This window comes from Petaurus breviceps, unplaced genomic scaffold, assembly GCF_028583685.1.
Source record: "Petaurus breviceps papuanus isolate PSGF00001 unplaced genomic scaffold, PetGlider_PUasm1.0 184, whole genome shotgun sequence".
In the NCBI taxonomy this organism is placed as follows: domain Eukaryota; kingdom Metazoa; phylum Chordata; class Mammalia; order Diprotodontia; family Petauridae; genus Petaurus; species Petaurus breviceps.
The window spans coordinates 7,264,800-7,270,655 of record NW_027185793.1 but is presented as its reverse complement, the minus strand read 5'-3'; the positions used below and the strand labels follow the sequence as shown (position 1 = coordinate 7,270,655).

At 37.0% G+C, this 5,856-nt stretch overlaps 1 pseudogene; it reads left to right on the top strand.

Moving 5' to 3' along the window:
- The first annotated feature begins 329 nt into the window (after positions 1-329).
- LOC138161317 (tubulin alpha-1C chain pseudogene) lies at positions 330-1,885 on the top strand (annotated as a pseudogene).
- Positions 1,886-5,856: the final 3,971 nt, after the last annotated feature.

Below are 5,856 nucleotides of genomic sequence, written 5' to 3'. Positions count from 1 at the left end.
ATATTATGTGAAAGTCCTCTATTTCATCGAATATTTTCCCCTGAAGCATCATACTCAGTTTTGCTGGGTAGATGATTCTTTGTTTTAATCCTAGCTCCTTCTATAGCTGGAATATCATATTCCAAGCCCTTCCTTCCCTAGTGCAGAATCTGTTAAATCTTGTGTTATCCTGATTGTGGTTCCATAATCCTCAATCTGTTTCCTCCTGACAGGTTGTAAAATTTTCTCCTTGATCTGGGGACTCTGGAATTTGGCTACAATATTCCTTGGAGTTTTCTTTTAGGATATTTTTCAAGAGACAATCAGCAAATTCTTTAATTTCTCCTCACTAACTTTTCTCCCGGAGACTTCCTAACGGTCGGGCGGTGAGAAACTCGTGTTGCCCTCCCTTCCATTTCTTCTTAACCCAGCGAACCCCTGCACACCTTTATCATGCGTGAGTGCATCTCAATCCACGTTGGCCAGGCTGGTGTACAGATTGGCAATGCCTGTTGGGAGCTGTACTGCCTAGAACATGTTATCCAGCCGATGGTCAGATGCCAAGTGACAAGACCATTGGGGGTGGAGATGACTCTTTCAACACTTTCTTCAGTGAAACTGGGGCTGGCAAGCATGTTCCCTGGGCTGTGTTTGTAGACCTGGAACCAACTGTTATTGATGAAGTTCGCACTGGAACCTACCGCCAGCTCTTCCATCCTGAGCAGCTGATCACCGGCAAGGAAGATGCTGCCAATAACTATGCCCGTGGACACTATTCTATTGGCAAAGAAATAATTGACATAGTTCTGGACAGAATTTGGAAACTTGCTGATCAGTGCACAGTTCTTCAAGGCTTCTTGGTTTTCCACAGCTTTGCTGGTGGGACTGGCTCGGGTTTCACCTCTCTGCTGATGGAACGTCTGTCTGTCGATTATGGCAAGAAGTCCAAGCTGGAGTTCTCCATTTACCCAGCCTCTCAGGTATCCACAGCTGTAGTGGAGCCCTACAACTCTATTCTGACCACTCACACCACCCTGGAGCACTCTGATTGTGCCTTCATGGTTGACAATGAGGCCATCTATGATATCTGTCACAGAAACCTTGACATTGAACGCCCAACCTACACTAATCTGAATCGCCTTATTAGCCAAATTGTTTCCTCCATCACTGCCTCTCTCTGATTTGATGGTGCCCTGAATGTTGATCTGACAGAATTCCAGACCAACCTGGTGCCCTATCCCCGTATCCATTTCCCTCTGGCCACATATGCCCCAGTCATCTCTGCTGAAAAAGCCTACCATGAGCAGCTGACTGTAGCAGAGATCAACAATGCTTGCTTTGAGCCTGCCAACCAGATGGTGAAATGTGACCCTCGCCACAGTAAATACATGGCTTGCTGCCTGCTCTACCGTGGTGACGTGGTTCCCAAAGATGTCAATGCTGCCATTGCCACCATCAAGACAAAACGTAGCATCCAGTTTATGGATTGGTGCCCAACTGGCTTCAAGGTTGGCATCAATTAACAGCCTCCCACTGTGGTTTCCGGTGGTGACCAGGCCAAGGTACAGCGGGCTGTGTGCATGTTGAGCAACACTACAGCTGTTGCTGAGGCCTGGGTACGCTTTGACCACAAATTTGATCTGATGTATGTCAAGCGTGCCTTTGTGCATTGGTATGTGGGGGAGGGCATGGAGGAAGGAGCGTTCTCTGAGGAACGGGAGGATATGGCTGCCCTGGAGAAAGATTATGAGGAGGTTGGAGCAGATAGTGCTGATGGGGAAGATGAAGGTGAAGAATATTAATTTGTTATTTTTTTTCTTTATACTAGGTTTGTCTTTTTTTCTGCTCTGTGAAAATGTCCTCTGTGATCATTAAATGTCAATAAAAGTGATGCTTCCAAAAAAAATTCTTTAATTTCTATTTCACCCTCTGGTTCTAGAATATCAGGGCAATTTTCCTTGAGAATTTTTTTTCCTTTTTTTTAAATTAATTTGTTTGTTTCCTTTTAGTTTACAGGATTCAATTCCACAATTCCTTGAGTTTCACAATTTGTCCCCCTTCCTCCCTTTCCTCCCCCCCCACCATAGCAGCATATAATCAAGTATAGGATCTGTAAATACCTTCACATTATACATTAGTCAGGTTATAAAGATGGATTGTATCAGCTGGAATGAAAAATGGTAAAGAGGACATAAAACCAAATAATAGAAGGGAGAAGATCAGGTATTTTGCTTTCACCTGGATACACACTCACTTCTTTCTAGTTCTTTCTCTGGAGGCACATATTTCTCTCCATCATGAGTCTTTTGGTGACTTATATCACTGCACTGCTGAGAAGAGTCCAGTCTATCAAAGCTGGTCATCCCACATACGTTATGTCTTTAATTGTGTACAAATTTCTCCTGGTTCTACCGTTCTCACTGAGCATCAGTTTGTATAAGCCTCTCAAGGTAAACATGAAAACCGTCTGCTCCTTGTTTCTTATAGCACAATAATATTCCATAACATGCATATGCTTCAACTTGTTCAGCCATTCCCCAATTGATGGGCACCCCCTTAATTTCCAATTCTTTGCTGCCACAAAAAGAGCTGCTATAAACATTTTTGTACATATGGGTCTTTCTCCCATTTCTCTGAACTCTTTGGGATATAACCCTAGGAGTGATATTGCTGGATCAAAGGGTATGAAAGTATTTCTAGCCCTTTAGGCATAATTCCAGATTGCTCTCCAGAAAGGCTGGATCAGTTCACAACCCCACCAGAAATGCATTAGTGTTCCAATTTGCCCACAACCTCCCCAGCATTTGTCATTTTCCTGTTTTGTCATCATAGCCAATCTAACTGGTGAGATGTGGTACTTCAGAGTTGTTTTGATTTGCATTTCTCTAATCAATAGTGAATTATAGCATTTCTTCATGTGCTTATCCACATATTTAATTTCTTTCTCTGAAAACTGCCTGTTAATATCATTTGACAATTTTTTCAATTGCAGAATTACATGTATTCTTATAAATTTGACTCAATTCTCTGTATATTTTAGAAATGAGTCCTTTGTCAGAGACATTGGTTGTAAAGATTCTTTCCCAATTTCCCACCTCCTTCTTTATCTTGGTTACATTGACTTTGTTTGTACAAAAGATTTTCAATTCCATATAGTCAAAATTATCCATTTTACATTTTATAATGTCTTCTAATTCTTATTTAGTCATAAAGTTTTTCCCTCTCCACAAGTCTGAAAGGTAAACAATTCCTTGTTTTAGGAGATTGCTTACAGTATCAACCTTTATCCCTAGATCATGCACTCATTTTGACTTGATTTTGGTATATGGTGTTAGATAATGGTATATGCCCAGTTTCTGCCTTACTATATTCCAGTTTTCCCAGGAGTTTTTGTGAAATACTGAGATCTTATCCCAAAAACCAGGGTCTGGGGGTTTATGAAACAATAGATTACTGTAGTAATTGACTTCTGAATCTCATGTGCCTCATCTAATCCATTGATCCACTCCTCTATTCCTCAGCCAGTACCAAGTAGTTTTGATGACTGCTACTTTATAATACAGATTGAAATCTGGTATAGCTAGTCCACCTTCCCTAGCATTTCTTTTCATTAATTCCCTTGATATTCTGAACCTATTATTCTTCCAAATGAATTTTGGTACTATTTTTTCTAGCTCTAGAATGTAGATTTTTGGTAAATTAATTGGTATGGCACTAAATATATAATTTAATTTAGGTAAAATTGTCATTTTTATTATATTAGCCTGAACCAGCCATGAGCAATTGATATTTTTCCAATTAGGTAGATCTGAATTTATTTGTGTGAAAAGTGTTTTGTGGTTGTGGTCATGTAGGTCCTGGGTTTGTTTTGGCAGGTAGATTCCCAAATATTTTATAATATCTACAGTAACTTTAAATGGGATTTCTCTTTCTATATCTGGCAGGTGAAATTCATTGGAAATATATGGGAATACCGAAGATTTATGTGGGTTTATTTTATATCCTGCAACTTTGACAAATTTATTTATTGTCTCAAGTAGTTTTTTTTTTTCCCTTGATTCTCTAGGATTCTCTAAGAATATCATCATATCATCTGCAATGAGTGATAGCTTGGTCTCTTCTTTGCCTATTATGATTCCTTTGATTTCTTTTTCTTCTCTAATTGATACTGCTATCATTTCTAGTAGCAGATTGAATAAGAGGGGTAAATAGTGGATACTCTTGTTTCACCCCAGATCTTATGGGAAATGCTTCTAGCTTCTCCCCATTACATATAATACTTGCTGAGGACTTTAAATAGATGCTACCTATTATTTTAAGGAAGGCTCCATTTATTCCTATACTTTCTATTGTTTTTAATAGGAATGGATGTTGTATTTTTTCTAAAGTCTTTTCTGCATCTATTGAAATGATCATGTGGTTTCACCTAGTTTTATTGTTGATATGACCAATTTTACTGATGATTTTCCTAATATTAAACCATCGTTTCATTCCTGGAATAAATCCTACCTGACCAAAGTGTATTATTCTTGAAATAAGTTTCTGTAGTCTTTTTGCTAGTATTTTAATAATAATTTTTTCATCTGTATTCATGAGGGAGATTGGTCTATAATTTTCTTTCTCTGTTTTATCTCTTCCTGATTTAGGTATCAGTACCATATTTGTGTCATAGAAAGAATTTGGTAGGATTCCTTCTTCACTAATTTTCCCAAATATTTGGAAGTGTATTGGAATTAATTGTTCTTTAAATGTTTGATAGAATTCACTAGTGAATCCTTCTGGCCCTGGAAATTTTTTCCTAGGGAGTATACTGATCGCTTGTTCAATTTCTTTTACTGAGATGGGATAATTTAATTAATTTAATTCTTCTTCAGTTAATCTGGGCAAGTTGTATGTTTGTAAATATTCATCCATTTCCCTAAGATTGTCAAATATATGTGGATACAATTGGAAAAATTATTCCTAATTATTATTTTGATTTTCTCTTCATTGGAGGCAAATTCACCCTTTTCAATTTTTGATACTCATGATTTGGTTTCCTTCTTTCTTTTTTTATCATATTGACTAAGGTTCTATCAATTTTTTTTTCATAAAATCAGTCTTGGTTTTATTTATTAATTCAATAGTTTTCTTAATTTCAATTTTATTAATTTCTCCTTTGGTTTTCAATATTTCTAATTTAGTATTTAATTGGGGATTTTGAATTTGTTCTTTTTCTAGGTTTTTCAATTGTATGCACAATTGGTTGAGCTCCCTTTTCTCTAATTTAATAATGTATGTGCTCAGGGATATATAATTTCCCCTAAGAACTTTCTTTAATGTAACCCACAAAATTTGGTATGTTACCTTAATAATATCATTCTCTTGAATGAAATTACTGATTGTTTCTATAATTTCTTTTTTTACTCACTCATTCTTTAGGATTAAATTGTTTAATTTACAATTATTTTTTAGTCTGTCTTTCCCTGGCCCTTTATTGCATATAATGTTTTATTGCATAATGATCTGAGAAGGATGCATTTAAATTTTGCCTTACTGCATAGAATTGTGACCTTTTTATGCCCTAGGACATGGTCAGTTTTTGAATATGTGCCATGAACCACTGAGAAGAAAGTATATCCCTTTTTATCCCCATTGAGTTTTCTCCAGACATCTATCATACCTATCATCTCTAAAATCATTTTCACCTCCTTAACTTCTTTCTTTTTATATTGATGTTGGATTTATCAAGTTCAGAGAGGGGGAGATTTAGGTCTCCCTCTAGTATAATTTTGCTATCTATTCCTTAACCTTCTCCTCTAAGAATTTGGATGCTACACCACTTAATGTGTATATATTAAGTAATGATCTTGCTTCATTCTCGATGGTGCCTTTTAA